Raw genomic sequence first — 20,644 nt, 5'->3', positions numbered from 1 at the left:
TTAATTTCTCTGTTGCCTTATTTATTTTCTGTCTCAAAGATCTACCTAGTGATGTTAATGTGGTGTTAAAATCTCCAACTATGATTATATTGCCATCAGTATCCCCCTTTATCTCTGTTAGTAATTGTTTTATATACTTAGGTGCTCCTATATTGGGTGCATATATAATGAGTGTAATATTCTCATCTTCTGTCACTCCTTTAATCATTATAAAATGTCCTTCATTATCTTTCTTTATGACCTTTGTCTGAAATCAGTACTGCAACACCTGCTTTCTTGTCTTTTCCATTTACATTGAATATCCTTTTCTATTCTTTCACTCTCAATCTATATGTGTCCTTCTCCCTAAATTGTGTCTCTTGTATGCAGCATATTGAAAGTTCTTGCTTTATTATCCGGTCTGCCACTCTGTGTGTTTTGACTGGAGCATTTAGTCCATTAACATTTATAGTAATTAATGATAGATGTGTGTTTATTGTCATTTTGAACTTGTGTTTGCAATTGAATTGGTATATCCTCCTTGTTACTTTCTTCTTTCTTTTGTGACTTGGTAATTTTCCTTTGTATTATCATGGATTTTATTTAATTTTTGTGACTCCCTTGTAAGTGTTTGGCTTGTGGTTACCCTTTTCTGTAAGTCTACTAGCCCATTACTATAACTGTTTTTATTAAACTGATAGTAACATGATCTCAAACCCATCCTACTGTGAACAAAAACTTTTAAAAAGAAAGAAGAAAAATATTCTATTATTTTACTGACTCCCTCTCCCAATGATTTTGATGTCTTCCTTTACAATTTTGTGTTTATTTGTAATTCATGAGTTATCACCTCTCTAGTTGTAAGTTTCTCATTTCTGTAGCATCCTGCTGCTTTCCTATTTAGAGTAGACCTTTCAATATTTCTTTTATCATGTATTTAGTGTTGCTAAACTCTTGTACTTTTTTCTTGTCTGTGAAATTCTTTATATATCCTTCTATCCTAAAGGATAGCCTTGCTGGATCGAATACCCTAAGCTGCATCTTTTTCTCATTCAGGACTTTCAATATATCTTGCCACTCCCTTCTGGCCTGTAGTGTTTGTGTAGAGAAATCAGCTGAGAGCCTTACGGGGGTTCTCTTTGTTTTTCTTTTGCTGCCTTTAGTATCATTTCTTTATCCTTGACTCTGGCCATCTTGATTATGATATGTCTTGCTGTGGGTCTATTTGGGTTCTTCCTGTTTGGGAACCTCTGAGCTTCCTGTATTTGGATATCTGATTCCTTCTTTAAGTTTGGGAAGTTTTGAGTCATGATTTCTTCCAATACCTTTTCAAACCCATTTGATCATTCTCCCCCTTCTGGTATCCATATTTTCTGGAAATTGGCATGCTTTATATTATCCCAAAGGTCCCTTATGGTATTTTCATTTGTTTCTTTCTTTTTTTTTTTTTTAATCTTGTAGCTGTTCTGATTGAGTGCTTTCTGTTGTCCTGTCTTCTAGGTCACTAATTTGTTCCTCTACATTATCTAGTCTGCTTTCTACAGCCTTTAGATCATGTCTTATATCAGCCAATGAATTTTCCAATTCTACTTGGCTCTTCCTTATAGGTTCAATTTCATTTTTGTCATATTTTATGTCTCTAAACACTATCTCTTTTAGTTTCTTCAGTACTTTGCTCCTTTATTGAAATCTTGGTCTAGTAGGCTATCAATGTCTATTTCATTAATCATTCTTTCAGGTGATTTCTCTTGTTGTTTTAATTGGGAATGGTTTATCTGCTTCTTCATCTTGCTCATGTCTCTCTGGCACTGTGGTTTATGGAGTATCAGTTATCTATTGTGGTCCTTACAGAGTTTATTTATTTATCTATCTCACATGTATGTAGGAATAACGCTTAAAATAAAAACAAAAAGAGAGAGAGAGAAAGAAAGAAAATTTTAAAAAGAAAGGTGAATAAAAGGTTTGAAAACTGTGTATAATGAATAATAGAAGACCGAGTTGAACCCGAATAGCAATTGGGTTGAGACGTTTTTTAAAAACTTTTAAAGAGAGAAACAGGGAAAAAATGTATTTGAAACCTGTGTATAATCATTAACAGGACATCAAAACCAATAGAAAAATGAATTGCTGTGGATTTTTAAAAATAATAATAATAAAAATATTTTTTACAAATTTAAAAGTGTTTAGAACTGGGAGTATATATAATTGTTTAAGAAGTAAAAATTAAAAGGGTAATAGAAAATAGAACATGTTAAAACAGATTAAAAAAAAAATCAGGGGTGGTCTTCTCCTGGAGACTGTGTGCTTTTAATGCAAAGTCTTTCTGTCTTCATCCTGCTTTGGAAGCTCATCTTGCTGTTTCCATAGGCCCTCCATTGGCACCTTCTGTGCTGCTCCCAGTGCCTGTCGGCAAGCAGATCATCCCCCCTCCCAACACTGGGTCAGGTGCAGCTCTCCTTTGCTGTGGGCGGGCGGGTCACTACCCCTCCAGATGCCACTGTCAAATGTTGCAGACTGGCCAGGTAGGAAGGTGGGTCATGCCCCCTCCCAGCACTGTGGTCAGGGGCTGCTTTCCTGCCAGAAAGGTGGGGGGCCCCGTCCTCTCCCAGCGCTAGTCGCTCCACAGCTCTGTGCTGCTGCACCCTCTGTAGGCGGGCTCAGGGAAGACCAAGAAACAGCCCCATCCCTGCTCAGGGTCAAATCCCAGCTCCTTGTTTGTCTTGGTGGAGCAAGTTATCTGAGAGATCAGGGCAGAAGGATCCTATCTGCCTCACGCTGTAGACAAGTCTCCATCTGGCCTTTTAGGCTCCTAAGGTCTTAGGTGCAGATGCAGGTTTCACCCCTGCCCCAACCTAGGTGCTAAACACAGGAAGATATGGTGGCTGTGCCTGAGCCCCACCTCTCTTCACCTGAAAACTTTCTGCAGGTTTTCAGAGACTGGGGTATTCACCCTTCCCCCCAGGGCACATCAGCAGTGTTGTTTTATGGAGGGTCCAGGTTGTTCTGTCCTGTGCACCCACACCAATTGCACACAGCTCCCTACAGTCCCCTGGGGCTGCCTCAGTGCAGCCGTCCCCATCCTCTGCCCTGCTCGGGCAGCCTGGCCCAGCCCCCAGCTGCTGCCCACATCTCAGGCTGGGTGTCATGGCGACCCTCTGTGCCCATTTAACTTAGTTCTGTCAGTCAAGGGCTACTCTGTACAGATCCAAGCCTCGGAGGCTCCCCCTCCATCCCACTGGCCTCTCGGTTGGAGAGGGGAGTCCCAGCGAACGAGCGCCAGTCATCCTTTGCCGCTCCCTCCCCACAGGACCTGTCCCACACTGTTTAGCTTTTTTCTTTCTTTTTTCCTTTTCTCCTACCAGATTTTTGGCATCTCTGTCTTTTGAAGAGGACGATGTTCTGTTGGAGTTCCACAGGTGCTCTGGTTGTCTGAGTGGGTCTGTGGATGTGAGTCTTGGTGTATTTCTGGGACAGGGTGAATTACAAGCATCCTTCTCCTCCGCCATGTTGGCTGGAAGAGGGGTATGATTTTTTTTTTTTTTTATGTGCTGCTGGATCCAGTTTGCTAATATTTTGTTGAGGATTTTTGTATGTATTTTCATCAGTGATATTGGCTTATAACTTTGCTTTTTGGTAGTGTCTGTGTCTCATTTAGGTATCAGAGTTATAGTGGCTCATAGAATGAGTTTGGAAGTACTCCCTCCTTTTCAATCTTCTGGAAAATTCTGAGAAGTACTGGTATGAATTCTTCTTTTATGTTTTGTAGAATTCCCCAGTGAAGCCATCTGGTCCAGAACTTTTATATGCAGGAAGGTTTTTTCACTACTGATGTTATTTCATTTTTAGTGATCTTTCTGTTCAAATGGTCAGTTTATTCTTGACTCAGTCATGTGGATTGTATGTTTCCAGAAACTTTTCCATTGCTTCTAGATTATCTGACTTGTTTCCATATAGTTATTCATAGTATTCTCATATGATACTTTGTATTTCTGTGGCATTGGTTTTAATTTCTCCATTTGACTTTCTTATTTTGTTTGTTTGTTTTCTCTCTCATTTCTTCTCAGTGAGCCTGGCCAGAGGTTTGTTAATTTTGCTTATTCTTTCAAAAAATAAGCACTTGCTTTGATTAATTTTTTTTCATCATTTTGTAATCTCTATTTTATTTCCTCCCTAATCTTTATTATATCCTTCCTTCTGCTGACTTTTGATTTTGTTTGCTCTTCTTTTTCTAATTATTTAGGTAGTAGTTTAGATTGTTTATTTGAGATTGTTCTTGTTATTGAGGAAGATCTGTATCACTATGTACTTCCTTCTTAGGACTGCTTTTGCTGCATCCCATATATTTTGTGTATTTTTTTTTCATTGTTGCTCATTTCCAAATATTGTTTAATTTCTTCTTTGATTTCATCATTGACCCATTGATTTTTTAGTAGCATATTGTTTAATCTTTATGCTCTCTTTTTTTTTTTTCTCCTTTGTTTTTCTATGGTTGATTTTTATTTTCATAGCATTTTGGTTAGAAAATATGCTTAAAATGATTTCTATACCTTTAAATTTGTTGTGTCTGAGTACATGCCCCTATCCTACAAAATGTTCCATGTACATTCAAAAAGAATCTATGTTCTATTTTAGATGATGTAATGTTATGAATATATCAACCAATCAAATTATTTTATATAGTTTCTCCATTTCCTTATTTTCTGTCTGGAAGATCTGTCCAGTGATTTTAATGGGGCATTAAATTTTCCTACTGCGATTGTATTCCCATCAATTTCTCCCTTTATATCTGTTAGTATTTGATTTATGTATTTAGGTGTTCCTATATTGCATGCATATATGTTAATGAGTGTAATATCCTCATGTTGTATTGCTCTTTTAATCATTATATAGTGTCCTTCTTTATCTTTCTTTATGGCCTTTGTTTTAAAGTCCATTTTGTCTAAAATCAGTATTGCTACTTCTGCTTTCTTGTCACTTCCATTTGCATGGAATATCTTTTTCCATCCTCTCACTTTCAATCTATGTGTGTCCATTGCCCTAAAGTGGGCCTCATGTACGCAGCATATTGTAGGTTCCTGTTTGGTTACCCAATCTGACCCTCTATGTCTTTTGATTGAACCATTAAGTACATTATGATAATTGATAGATGAGTATTTATTGCCATTTTGATCTTAGTTTTGCAGTTGATTTGATATTTCCTCTTTGTTCCTTTCTTTTTTCTTTTCCTTTTTGTGGTTTGATAATTTTCCTTTGCATTATCTTGGTTTCTTTTTGGTTTTTGTAACTTTATTGTTAGCTTTTGTCTTGTGTTTACCTTATTTTTTTTATGTACATAACCCATTACAGTGTCTGTTTGTTTTAAACTGATAGTCATATAAGCTCAAACCCATCCTACAAATAATGAAGAAGAAAAGAAAAAAAATCTATATTTTCTTCCTCCCCCTCCCACTCTTAATGATTTTGATGTCCTCTTTTACATCTTCATGTTTATTCTGTTGATACTTATGGTAGTTTTTTTTTTCTTTCTTTCCAATTATGATTTTCTCCTTTCTGTTGCATCCAGCTTCTTTTTTATTTAGAGTAGACCTGTCAATATTTCTTTTAGCATAATTTTAGTATTGCTGAATTATTTTAGTTTTTGCTAGTCTGTGAAAGTTTTTTATGTCTTCTTCAATTCTAAAAGATAGCCTTGCTAGATAAAGTATACTAGGTTGCATGTTTTTCTCATTCACAACTTTGAATATATCTTGCCACTCCTTTCTGGCCTGCAGTGTTTGTATAGAGAAATTAGCTGAAAGCCTTATGTGGGTTCCCTTGTAACTAACTTTGTTTTTCTCTTGCTGCCTTTAGAATAGTTTCTTTATCTTTAACCTTGACCATGTTCATTTTAATTTGTCTTCACGTCGGTCTGTTTAGGTTCTTCTTGTTTGGGACCCTCTGTGCTTCCTGTACTTGGATCTCAGATTCCTTCTTTACGTTTGGGAAAATTTCAGTCATGATTTCTTCAAATACCTTTTCAATCCTCTTTGCTCTACTTTATCCTTCTGGGACGCTTATTATATGTAGGTTGGCAAGCTTTATATTGTCCTATAGGTCCCTTTTATTGCTTTCACTTATTTTATTTGCTTTTCTGTCTGATGTTCTGATTAGATGATTTATCTTGTCTTCTAAGTCACTTATTCATTCATCTGCATTGTCTAGGCAGCTTTTTACAGGCTTTAGCTTGGCTCTTATCTCTGCCATTGAGTTTTCTCTTTTTAACTATCTCTTCTTTATAGTTTCAGTTTCCACTTTGAAGTATTCTGTCTCTATTCACTCTTAGTCTCTCTTAGTTCCTTCAATGCTTTGATCACCCCCTTTTGAAAATCATGATTTAGTAGACTGTCAAGGTCTATTTCATTGACCATTTATTCAGAGGAGTTATCTTATTCTTTTATTTGGGAGTTGTTCTTCTGCAAAACAAAACAAATAAAGATTTTTTTGTTTAAAAAGAGGATAAATTAAAAAATAAACCCAGAAAAACAGAACAAAAAAAGTAAAAAGCAGTAAATTTTTAAATAAAATATTAAAAATGACAATTTTAAAAGAGATTAAAGGAAGACAAAGCATAAAAATTTGAAAAAATTAAATTAAAAATTAAAAAAGAAAAGAAAAAATAAGGAAAAAAAAGAGAGAATGTATTCCCGTGCAGACAGTGGACTTCTAATAATTTCATCGCAAGGTGTGTTTTAAGTATGGATGTTTGGCAAGGCTTCCTTCCATGCTGTTGGCTGTTATACCTTTGGTTGAGGGTGTGGAAAGTGTGGTGGCCAGATCCTGCCCTGTCTATTGAGCAGGGCCTCATTTTTTGTTCTGTGGTTGTCCCTGCTCCTGCCCATGCCCTGCTGCAGTTACTGGAACTCCACTTGCTTCTTGCAGAGGCCCTCAGCTCATGCCCTCAGGTCCTCTCCCTTTCAGTGCAGCACTGCATCCCAGTGCCAATGTAGGTGGGCTCAGAACAAGACTGCACCAGCCCTCACCCCTGCTCTGTGCCAAAACTCCACTCCTTGCTCCTTTTTCTTAGTGGCATGAGACCACAAAAGCACTGGACGAGAATGGTTCCCTCTGCCTGGGGCTGTAAATAAATCTCAGTCATGCTTACAAGGTTTGCAGACCCCCTGGGTATGGCTTCAGTTTTCAACTCCACCTCCTCCTGAGATCTGCACACAGGGAATATGGTGGCTGTGGCTGAGCCTCACCTCTCTTCTTCTGAGGTGCCAGCAATGTTGCTAGGAGTCTGTGGAGGGAAAGGCTACAGAGACTCTTCCTCCAATGCACAATGGCAGTGTTGTTTTGCTTTTTTTTTTAATGAGTCACAGGCTATTCTGTTCTGTATACCCTCCTAGCCATGCTGCACAGCACAGTCCAGTCTCCTGAGGTTGACTCTGTACATTTGGCCCCAGTCCTTCAACTGGTTTGAGCAGCCTTTCCCATCTAACTCCCTCTGGTTCACGTCTAGAGCTGGGGGTCATGAAGACCCTTTGTTCTCATTTCACTTAGTTCTGACAGTCAAGGGCTGTACAGATCTGAGACTTGAAGATTCCCCTTCCATCTCACTGGCCTCTCTGTTGGAAATGGGAAGACCCAGTGTTTAAGCACTATTCCTCATTTTCCTCTCCCTCCCCTCAGGACTGGTCCTGCACTGATTTCCTTTTTCTTCTTCCTTTTTTTTTTTTTTTCCATTTCTTCTACCAGATTGCTACAACTTTTGTCTTTTGAAGAAGGTGATGTTCTGTTAAATTTCAGCAAGTGTTCTGAACACATTGGTTCCGTGGATATCTCTCTAGGTGTATTCAGGGGACTGGTTGAGTTAGGAGCATCCTTCTACTCCACTATGTTGGCCATTCTCCCCTTTCAGCACTTTTAATATATCATATATATCATGCCATTCCCTTATGGGTTTGTAAAGTTTCTGCAGAGAAATCAGCTGATAGCCTTATGGGGATTCATTTATATATGGTTTTTAGTTTTTCCCTTGCTGCCTTTAGAGTAGTCTTTTTATCTTTAAATTTTCCTATTTTAATTATGACTTATCCTGATGTGGGTTAGTTTGGGTTTATTTTGTTTGAGACCTTCTGTGCTTCCTGTACCTAAATATCTGTTTCCACCTTTAGATTTGGGAATTTTTCAACCATAATATCTTGAAATCAATTTCTACCCCCTTCTCTCTTTCTTCTCCTTCTGGAAACCACACAGTGAGATTTTGGTATGTTTAATATTATCCCAAATATTGCTTTCTTTTTTTATTTGCCTTTTTTTCCTGCTTTTCTTTTTTGACAATATTCTTTATTCTATCCTCCAGATCCCTTATACATTTATCTCTATCACTTAGTGTGCTATTTATTCCTTCTAGAGTTTTTTTTTTTAAATTTCAGATATTGAAATATCTAATTTCAATTAGATATTTTAAAATATTTTTTAGTTCCTTGTTAAAATGTGTTTAGCTTGATCATTTTCCCATATTCAGTTAACATTTTTATTAGCAATGTTTTGAATTCTTTGTCTGCTAAATTGTTTATTTTTGTCCATGAGTTTTCCCTTACCATTTCAATTAAGAGTTTTTCCTCTGTCTTTTCATTTTACTTAACTTTCTCTGCCTCTATGAGTTTAAGTGAAACAGTTACCTATTTTGGTCTTGTAAGGGTGTTCTTATGTGGGAGTGTCTCTATGCAGCTGGGGTGCACTCAATGACTTTGGTGGAGACCTCGATTTGATGTAGATGCCAGTCACAAATTTATGTAGGGTATTCTGGCAGCTATTACTTGGTTGTGAATGGGACTGTGAATAGTGGAGCTAGAGACTGAGCAGGGTGTGAGACAGGATTTTTTCTCTGCTCAGTGGCTGTCACCTCCCTACCACAGGACAACTCTGAGCCCAAGTTGCTGAAGAATCCCTGAGGATTGAGCTTGAGCTGGCTCTTTTCCCTTTAAGTGTGTGTTTTTCTTTTTCCCACACTGGAAAATTGCTGCAAAGTGGGGGAGTGCTAAAGGAAGTGGGGCTCATGTACCTACAGAGCTCTAAAGTTCTCCCTGTGTAGGCATTTGTGAATCTGCATGACTATAGCCCACATTTGTGCATTTTCTTCAGTTATAGCTGCTCCAAATCTAGCTCTGAGCAGTGACATGGAGTGAGCAGGGCTGAATTGTTCCCAAAGATTGAGCTGGGGTACACAGTGAATTTGTCAGTGGTCCAGCGGTCACTAGTGTAGAACTCTTTCCACCTGGCATGGGGTAAGGGGCAAGCCAGCACCTGTGTGCTCTTCTCAAGTGGAGTCTAGACTTCCTCAGCTTTTCTGTCTGCCCCAGGAGTTACCAACTAGCCAAGAGGGCTTCTCTCCTATGCATAGGAACTCAGGCCTGGGACACCCAGTCTGTGTCTTTAACTGCTCACTCCCTAGGGATGATATTCACCTGTGTGATCTCCCTTTTCTTCTGAATCCCTTCCACAGGTCACAGGACCCAACTCAATGGCTTTTCTTCCCATCCTATCCAATTACATGTGTCTCCTCTCAGCCTTTGTTGTAAAGGTGCCCTTCTTCCAGTTTTCAGTTAGTTTTCAGTGAGAATTGTTCCACATGTAGATGTATTTTAGATATGTTCATGGAGAAGGTAAGTTCCATGTTCTCTCACTTAGCCATCTTTATCTCTCCCAAGATATTAAGTTAACTTCCACTAATTGTGATTAATCAAGCTTTAAAATATCCAAAATGGCAAATATATATATAAGTTTAAACAACAAAGTTGTCTTGATATAATCAATATGATAATTTTAATTATCAATTAGGTAATACTGAAAGTAAAAATTACATCAATACTATGCTGAGTGTTTGTTCTTGCTAACAGGGATATGAACTTCAAAGTTTTGACTTGTGTTATGTGAAATGCCACACAGCTATAAATTGAAACCTTTTTTCAGTCCATTCTGTATGTTTTTATTTTCAGAAAATGTAATTTGTTATGAATAACTTATGTTTCAGTAGTTAAATAAATTGATCACAAATATACATTAGTATCTATCTTGCTGCAAAATGGTAAAGTGGTAAGAAATGGTCTATAACTGACAAAAGAGTTTTTTCTCTTTGAAAATAAAATTGTACCATATTGGTAAACTGTTTTAAATCAACAATTTCAACAACAAAAGTCAATATAATGAAATTGAAAGTGACTTAGACTTCAGTTTATTTTACAGAGACAACCCTGACATACTTTTTGACTCCATTCTTGCTTATTTTCCATGTGTTTCCTGATATTCAGTCAAATAGATGTCTGATTTTACTACATAAATTTACACTTTTTTTTGACTTCTTATCTTTTTTTCCAAGCCATGCTTCACATTTAACTATGGCAATTTTTACCTTTTTATGATGTTTAGAGTAGAATAAGCATTTGAACTATGAGTCAGACAACTTTTGTTCCTAATACTGACCATTTCTATAAACCTGGGTATGTTGTCCAACACTCAAATCTAACTTTGCTCATTGACAAAATGGGAAAATAAGTTGTCATCTTGTCATAAAGAATAAATGTGAAAAATATATTTAAAAATCTAACATAGAATTAATTTCATGATGGATATTCTCCAAATGGCTAAGATTCTTATAGGATGTAGTATAGTGGATTATTTAAGATACATAGGTTAAATTCAGCAATAGTATACTTCAAATCTACATTCCTATGTGTTTTTGTTAATTATTTTGTTTATCTCCTAGGTTACTGATATGTAAAATGTGTTAATTACACTTACAAGTCTTAGAATAAAAAGTAAAATAATAAATTGAAAAACTTTTGTAGAATATCTTAAAAATAGTAATTTTTAAAGAATTATTTGCTTCCTCTAATTTCCAATTTCCCCCCCCATATTGATTTAAAAATAATATTTAAAAAATAGGTAAGTATGGCCAAGTCACTCTACAATAAAATTCTGTTATCTCCAAGATAATAAATAACCTCTACTAAGAATTTATTTCTAGGATTATCTCACTTTAATTTCTTCTCACTTTTTGGTAGCACTTATACACTTTTCTTGGCTCATTCACTATTTAATAATTTTATTTGTTATTCTTTTTACATGACTCTGTCTCTACCTGAATGTTTTATATCTTAATCTACCTGGAGAACATTTATTTCTCTATTTTTTTTTTCAAATAACAATTACTCTGCATGGCCTTTGTGCATTTTGGTAAATATATTACTGTATCCTTTTTGATGCCAAGTAATTCTTTGAACCTCATTATAGAAAATTGCATTGCATTTGTGATTTATTTTGTCATTTTTAATCCTTCTACTAAACTAATTAAAAAGCCATAATATAACTTTTTACACTTTTGATTCATGTCAGAGGGCTTCATAGATGGTGCATTCTCAATTGTTGAATTGAATTAAGTAGTCATTTGTTTGTGGAGGTGGCCTACATGGTGAAGTAGGAAGACTTTAAACTCACTTCCTCCCACAGGCACCCCAAAATTATAACTACTTAAAGAGCAATTATCTATGAGAATAACCTGAAGACCAAAAAAAAAAATGTTTTTTCCACAACAAAATACGTAAAGAAAGATACACAATAAAATAGGTAAGAAGTATGGAAACATGGTCTAGTTTGGAGTTACATCCTCAGGTAAGCAACTCACAAATGAGAGGAATATCAGAATCATAGAAATCCTCCCACCAGGAACAAGGGGTCCAAAACTCACTTTGGACCTTCCAGCCTGAAGGCCCTGCAATGAGAAGACAAAACCCCCAGAACATCTGGCTTTGAAAACCAGTGGAACATATATTAGGGAGAGCTGGAGGATTAAGGTTAAAAAAAAAAAAAAAAAGTTCTGCTCTTAAATGGTACACACAAAATCTCACTTGCTTTGAGTTCCAGCACAGAGACCATAGTTTGAAAGAACTCTGAGCCAGACTGATTTGCTGATTTTAAAGAAACTTCCAGAGAGGCAAGAGACAACTGAAACTTCCCTAGGGATGGAGATGCTGGTGGCAGCCACTTTGAGAGCTTATTCTGCTGAGATAATACAGGTGCTGGCAAGTACCATCTTGGAATCCCCCTCTCACCTATTTGTGCTGGGAGTTACACACAAATGGATAAGTGCCAGCTCCAAGCACCCTAGACCATTCAGACAGCTGTGTGGGATCCCAGTTCCATCCTTCAGCAGGCCCACAATCACCACATGATGTGTGGCCTTGTAGCCAACTGTACCAGGGCCCAAATCTACTGACCAGAATGCCCACAATAGTTGGCTTCAACAAAAGAGAAGGGCACGTGCAGCCCACATATGGAACACTCCTAGAGCATATATCTCAATGACCAGAGGGGAACATGCTAACATGCTGCTGGGCCCCATAGAATGTCTCCTTCACAAAGCCCCTTCTCCAAGATCAGGAAATTTAACTGACCTACTTAACATAGAAATAAACACAGAGAACTGGGCAAAACAAAGAGACAGAGGAATATGTTCCAAACAAAAGAACAAGGTAAAATCCCAGGAAAATAAATCTAAATTTAAGTGAAGATACCCAAACAACCCTATAAGGAGGTGAAGGTGATAATAATATAAATGCTCACTGAACTCAGGAGAAGAGCACATGGACACAAGAATTTCAACAGAGGTAGAAAATATAAAGAACCAAACACAGATAAAGAATACAAAACTGAGGTAAAAAAAATACACTAGAAGGAATTAACAATAGATCAGATGATACAGAGGAATGGATCAGTGATTTTTAAGGCAAAGTAGTGGAAATCACCCAAGATAACAGAAACAAGAAGAATATTTTTACAGGAGGATAGTTTAAAAGACAACTAGGAAAACATCAAGTACACTAACACTCACATTATAAGTGTCCCAGAAGGAGAAGAGAATAAGAAAGAGGCAGATAACTTAATTTAAAGAAAGAAATAATAGCTAAACAGTTTTCTTACCTGGGGAAGGAAACAGAAAACTCATTCTAGGAAGCACAGAAAGTCCCAAACAAGATAAACCCAAAAAGGTCCACACAATGACACATTATAATTAACAAGACAAAAATTAAAGTTAAAGAAATAATCTTAAGATCAGCAAGAAAAAAGCAATTAGTTAAGCACAAAACAACTCCCATAACACTCTCAGCTGACTTTTTAGCAGAAGTTTCACAGGCCTGAAAACAATGATCTGATATATCCAAAATGATGCAAGTAAAAATTGACAATTAGGAATGCTTTATCAACAGATTATTATTTAGACTGAAATAGAGATAAAGAGTTTTTCAGACAAGCAAAAGCTAAGAGTTCAGAGATCAGCAGTAATAAACTAGCTCTTCAAGAATAGTTAAAGAAAATTCTCTAAGAGGAAAAGGCCACAATAAGAAATATAAAAATTATTTTTTAAAAATCTTACTAGTAAATACAAGTATAGAGTAAATGTGGAAGATCAACAACATAGGAGCCTAGTAGAAAGATTAAAAGCCCAAAATAGTAAAATCATCACATCACCACAATAAAAAGGTAAGGGATATGCTAAACAAAAAAAGATGTAAATATGACATCAAAAACATTAAACATGAGTGAGAAGTAAAAATGTAAGATTTATGGAATTAATTCAAACGTAAGAGATTATCAATTTAAAACAATTTGCTAAATATAGGTTGTTAAATATGAACCTCATGGTAACCAGAAACCAATAACCTTTAATACATACACACACGCACACATACACCAAAAAAAAGGAATCTAAACATAACACTAAAATAGTCATCTAGTTACAAGGGAAGAAAGAAAAAGAAGAAAGGAACTAAAAAGAACTACAAAAACAGCCAAACAAATTAAACAAACAAATTAACAAAATGGCAATAAGTATATATAGATAACATTTCATCCCAAAGTAGAATACATTTTCAAGTGAACCTGGAACATTTTTCAGGATAAATCATGTACTATGCCAAAATAAATTTTAATAAATGTAATAAGATTGAAGTCATATCAAATATGTATTCTGACCACAAGTTTATAAGACTAGAAACTATCTACAGGACAAAAACTCCAAAAACACCAACAAATAGAAACTAAGCAACATGCTACTGAACAACCAATGAGTCACTGAAAAAATTAAAAAATAATTAAAAAAACTTGGAGACAAATGAAAATAGACAATCATCCACAGTCTATGTATCACTGCAAAAGCACTTCTAAGAGGAAAATTCATAGTGACACAATCCCCTCAGGAAACAAGAAAAATCTCAAATAAACACCTAACAATAAACCCAAAGGAACTAGAAAAATCAAAACCCCAGGTTAGTAGAAAGAAGGAAATAATAGAGAACAGAGAAGACATAAATCGAATAGAGACTAAAAATGATAGAAAAGATGAATGAAATTAAGCTTTTTTTAATAAACAGAAAAAATTGTTAAACCTTTAGATAAACTCATCAAGAAAATAGGAGAGCAGGTCCAAATAAATAAAATGAGAAATGAAATGAATAGTTACAAACAACACCATAAAAACATAATGAATCATAAGAGATTAATATCAATAATTATACACCAATAAAATGGACAACCTAAAGAAAATAGATGATTTTTCTAGAATGTACAATTTCCCAAGACTGAATCAAGAAGAAAGAGAAAATATAAAAGATCAATTACTTGTAATAAAATTGAATCAGTAATTTAAAAACTCCAAACAAAGTCTGGAGTAAGATGACTTCATGTGGAAATTCTGCATACATTTAAAGAGCGAACACCTATTCTTCTGAAACTATCCCAAAAAACTGAAGAGGAGGGAATGTTTCTGAACTCATTCTATGAGGCCAGTATCACTGTGATACCAAAACCAGACACAGACCAAAAAAAAAACAAAAAAAACAAAAAAAGCCAATATTACTGATGAAAACAGATGCAAAAATCCTTAACAAAATATAAGCAAAGTGAATTCAACAGTACATTAAAAGGATCATGCAACTTAATCAAGAAGGGTTTGTCCCAATTATGCAAAGATGGTTCAATATCTGCAGATCAAACAACATGATACCATCCATTAACAATTTGAAGAATAAAAAGCATATGATTATCTCAATAAATGCAGAAAAAGCTCTTGACAATATCCATTTATGATAAATTTTCAATGAAATAGGTATACAGGAAACATAACAAAATAAAAATTGACATCACATTTTATGGTAACAAGCTGAAAACATTTCCTCCAAGATTAAGAAAAAGACAAGGGTACCCATTGTTGCATATTTTATTCAATATAAGATTGGAAGTATTAGCTACTGTAGTCATAAAAATAAATAAAAGGAATTTAAATTGGAAAGGAAGAAATAAAACTGTCACTGTTTGCAGATGACATGATACTATACATAGAACAGCCTAGATAAAAAATTCATATATAAAAATCTGTTGAGAGTCTATACTCTAACAGACTTTCAAAAAGAGAAATTAAAGAAATAATCCCATTTACAATTATATCAAAAAGAATAAAATACTCATGAATAAATCTAAATAAGGGAGTAAAAGACTTTTAAGATACTAATAAAAAATTTGAACACAACACAGACGAGTGGAAATATATACTGTATGCATGGATTGGAATAATTAAATTGCAAAATGACCCAAGGCAATCTACAGTTTCAATGCAAACATAAACCCTATCAAAACACCAAAATAATTTTTCACAGAACCAGAACATTTAATTCTAAATTTGTTTGGAACCACAGAAGACCCTGAATAGCCAAAACACTCAAGAAAGAAGAATAAAACTTGAGGTATCATGCTCCCTGATTTCATGTTATACTAAAAAGCTACAGTACTCAGCATGGTACTGACACTAAAACAGACACATAGATCAATGGAACAGAATAGAGAACCCAGAAATAAACCCACACTTGTATGATCAATAGTCTCAAAAAAAAAAAAAAGAGGCAAGAATATGCAATGGAGAAAAAAGCCTTTTCAATAAATGGTGTCAGGAAAACTGGACAGGTACATTCAAAAAATACAAACTGTATTACTTTCTCATACCATACACAAACATAAATTTAAAATAGATTGAAGATTTAAATGTAAGATCTGAACCAATAAAACTCCTAGAAGAAAATATAGATATGTTCTTTGACATTGGCCTTGGCAATATTTTCTTCTTCTTTTTTTTTTTAATCTATCTCCTCAGGCAAGGAAAACAAAAGCAAAAATAAACAAACAGGACTATATCAAACTAAAAACATTTTGCACAGTGAATTGAACTATCAAATAAACTAAAAGGCAGCCTACTAAAAAGGAAAGAATTTGCAAATGATATATCTGATAAGAGGTTAATATTCAAAATAGAAAATAGCATATACAATTTCAACATCCATAAAACAAACAACTCAAGTATAGGAATAGAATCTGAATAGATATTTTTCCAAAGACATATGGATGGACAACAGACACATCAAAAAAATGTTCAACATTAGTAATCATTAAGTAAATGCAAACCAAACCAAAGTGAGATGCCAACTCACACCTGTCAGAATGGCTATTATAAAAAAAAGACAACAAATGAAAGTGTTGAAGAAGATGTGGAGAATGGAACACTTGTACACTGTTGGGATCGTAAATTCTGCAGTTACTATGGAAAACAGTATGGAGGTTCCTCAAAAAGAAAAAAAAAAAAGAATCATCATATGATCTAGCAATTTCACTTCTGGGTATTTACCTGAAGAAAACAACAAAAAATTCAAAAAGATATATGCACAAAAAAATACATTGCATGATTTTTCTGATAGCCAAGATTTGTGAGCAACTTAAGTTTCCATTGATAGATGAATGAATAATAAAGTTGTGAAATATGTATGGATAATAGAGTATTACTTAGCCATTACAAATAAAATCTTGCATATTGTGAAAACATGGATGTATCTAGAGGATATTATGCTAAGTGAAATAAGTGGGGCAGAGAAAGACAATTATGGTATGACCTAACTTATATGTGGAATCTAAAAACCAAAACAAATGAATAAAACAAAACAAAACCAGAGTCTTAGATACAGAGAAGAAAGGAATGTTTTCCAGAGTGGACTGGGGTGGGGATAAAATAAGTAAAGGAATTAAGAGGTACAAATTCTAGTTATAAATTAGCCATGAATATGTATTATACAGCATGAGAAATATCATCATCATTGTAATACATTTTTATGGAGAGAGATGGTTGCTAGACTTATCATGGTAATAATTTAATAATGTATGCAAAAGTCTAATCACTAGTAATATACCTGAGTGTAACATAATATTGTATGTCAACTATATTTCAGAAAAATAGTAAGTTGTAGACATCATGATACCTTACTCCTAAATCCTTTGCACTGTATCCAAGAATCAAGTCAGACTTCAATATAAAAAAGTAAACTTGTAGAGCCAACAGTTAGCCAATTAGCATTCATTTATTCATTAATTAATTCATTCAAGCATTCTGTCATCTGACCAATATTTATGGATCTCCCATTATATGCATATTCCAGGCTTAGTAGTGGGAACACTAAATTGGGCAAGTTAACTCCTCAATTAGGTTAAGGTCAAAACTACAGGGAAACAGGCATCTAGTACTTTGTGACTAAATTTAATATTGGTAGAAGGAAAGATTGCTATGAGAATATGATGATCAGTTTCATTCTTTTTTTTTTTTTTTCTGGAAAGTAGTCAATGTCAGTCAAGGCAATGGAGAAATATTAGTAGATAAGAAGGCTGAATTTGGGAATTTACCCTATTCTTTCCTGGAAAGTGGGTAAAGAGATGGAAAAAATACAGCTGGGAATGTTATTCAGGCAGGATTTATGAGGCTTATTTAAAATGAACAAAACTTGAAAAACACTTCTAAGTTTTTATTTGTTTGTTTTGTAATATAGTGTGAAATAGCATCTGGAAAGGAAAAGATAACGTGTGCTTATAAACACTGTGAAGAGACCATTCTTTCTGTAATAATAAAACAAAGACACTCAAAAGTAGATCAGAATATGCAGATGGCGTCAGTCCCGTGCTCAAACTTTGTCATAGTTGGGGGCTCGGCTGCGGAAATGCTCCAGCCTCAGCTTCAGCCCATGCACGGGATTGACCGGGACTGAGGTGGCTGTCTGTAAACGTGGAGACTGTGGTGATTGTTGCCATAGGTGTGCTAGCCACCATCTTTCTTACATGGTTTGCAGCCTTGGTGGTGGTTTGCAAGCAGTGCTGCTGTCGGCCTGGAAGACTTCTGCAGCCCTATGATTCCAAGCCCATTGTGGACTTCACTGGTGCCATGGAGGCCCAGCCCGAGCCTTCCAAGCCCTCTGGATGATGTTGTCATCATCAACCTCCACATCGAGGCCACTCTGGAGAACAAAGACTGGGTTGAAGATGCCTCAGATCTCATGTCCCAGCACACTGCCGTCTTGAAGATCTGTCACACTCTGACCAAATAACTTGTTGCCATGACCATGGGCTGTAGGGCCAAGATTAAGACCTCAGCCAGCATTAGTGACATCATCGTGGTGGCCAATCAGATCAGCCTGAGTGGGTGATGTTGTAAAATCAATGTACCCGCCGTTGGACCCAAAACTCCTGGATACACCAACTGCCCTGCTCCTGTCAGTCAGTCATCTGGTGCTGGTGACAAGGAACACCTGCCACCTGACAGGGTGCAGGCCAGAAGGCACTAAATTGGCCAGTTACCCCTGCAGAAATCTTCAGGTCTAGGGAGGCCTTTATCTGGCTCAGAAGCCAGGGCTGCTTTTCAAAGGACTTCATAGTGCTCCTTAGCAGCAGACAGCGACTGGTCAATCCAATCCAGGCCCCTCCAGCTTTAACTATGCACACACAGCTAGGCTGGGCTCCACTTTTCCCTATAGAGTTAGTTATTCTCCATGGTGAGGGGGCCCAACCCAGCCATGTGTGCGTAGTTAAAGCTGGAGGGTGCAGTCAGTTTATGCCTCAGTTGCAGTTACAAAAGGTGACTGATGAAGGGCAGTGTAATACCACAGTTCCGGGAGGGGACAGTCACCGACTGTGCAGTAGCACTTCGAAAACTGGAGGACCATAAGCTTTATTTAGGTCACCTAGTGTTTTCAAGAAAATTGGGCCACTATCTGAGAATCCAAAGGCTTCACATTAAAATCAGAATTTCTGGCTTCTCTCGAACAATCAGAAGAGGAGGCAACTCTGATCTGCATTTTCCAAAGAAGAAAATAAGTGGAAACTAAGTAGGAGTTGCCTCCCTTGATGATAGTTGTACTCTCTCACCTGGCCTGTTTCATTTATTTTTTATTATCTGAGGCATCTGAGTTCCTCCTTCCCAATTGTAAGTGGAGGAATTTCATACTTTCTGGGATGGTCTTCCATATCTAACAGAAGTAAATGACTCTAGTTTGTTTGACTTTTTGTCTTTCTCCTACTCTTCAGAATCAATCCGAGGAAAAGTTCATAATCAACATTACCTTGCACTCCCAGAGATTCTCTGAAAAGTCTATGGCATATGTTATCTGTGGTCAAGAGGCCACCCGTTATGCATGGCACCCTTTAGCATTGTGCAGGACATAACATAATTATCTGTACAATTGTATGTGACAATTCTAACAACAGGTCAATGTAGTGCTTTGTGCTGCTTCCAGTCACTTATCAAATACCCTCTCCTCTCAACTTTAGTGATTTTGACTTTAAATCCTCTTATGTGTTGTATTCATCAATACTTGTCTGTCCTTTCTTTTTCCTCTTTCATTAACTGTTGCTTAAGTTTAGTTAGTTAAAACACACACACACACACACACACAAAACTATTAATTGTTAAAGTAATATTCTAAACTTCAAAACTTTACAAAAGTTTACTCAAATGTTCTCTCCTTAGACAGGCCTTCAGTAAACATCATATATAAAAGTTTTCTCTGTACCTCCTTGTTAAAAACACACCACCTTTACTTTCTATCAACTGTTATACCTGACATAATTAATTTATTTTATAGCTCTCTCATTAAGATGTAAATTCTCAGAAACACTACTTTTCTCCTGTCTTTGCTGTACCTCTCTATAGTAGATATACAATAAATATTTGTTGAATAAATGACCATTTAGTTATTTTAAAAACTGATAGGGAAAAAAATATATGTCTGGATGACTAACAAACTTTGATCAGAAATGTCAGGCATTTTCTGCATCTTAAAAGCTATTTGCAATTCAACGTGATTACTTCTTTCTCCTTGAACTATGTTGGCCTGTACCTATAAAAAATAATTTGATATAAGCAAGGGGATAAAAATAAAGGCATAGTTGCAGATAGGCTTGCTAGTGAAAGAAGCATTTTTACCAGGATTTTTCAAACATTTGGAAGAAATTTTGCATAATCAGAAACCACACAATTCATTTGTTTCCAGCTGTGAAGGAGAGATAAAAGGTTTTACTTCAAGCCAGATGTGTTTCTCTTATCCTGCTCTAGATATCATGTCAGTGATGGAGAAATTATTGGTGTAAAATTATAGATAATAATACATATTCGTCTCTATGTATATAGGATGACTATTATTGAAAAATATTTTTATTAACAAAAATACCATAACTATGTTTTAAATACTAAAAACACTGACATTAATGTGTTTTCAGAAAAAAAGATTACAGCTGAACTATGAAACATAAAATATTGCTGTATTTT

At 35.7% G+C, this 20,644-nt stretch overlaps 1 pseudogene; it reads left to right on the top strand.

Moving 5' to 3' along the window:
- Positions 1 to 18,702, top strand: part of LOC105083669 (transmembrane protein 98 pseudogene) — a 100,787-nt pseudogene extending 82,085 nt beyond the window's left edge.
- Positions 18,703 to 20,644: the final 1,942 nt, after the last annotated feature.

Source organism: Camelus bactrianus, chromosome 14 (assembly GCF_048773025.1).
Source record: "Camelus bactrianus isolate YW-2024 breed Bactrian camel chromosome 14, ASM4877302v1, whole genome shotgun sequence".
NCBI lineage: Eukaryota > Metazoa > Chordata > Mammalia > Artiodactyla > Camelidae > Camelus > Camelus bactrianus.
The sequence above is the reverse complement of the archived record's forward strand: the minus strand, read 5'-3'. Positions and strand labels throughout refer to the sequence as shown.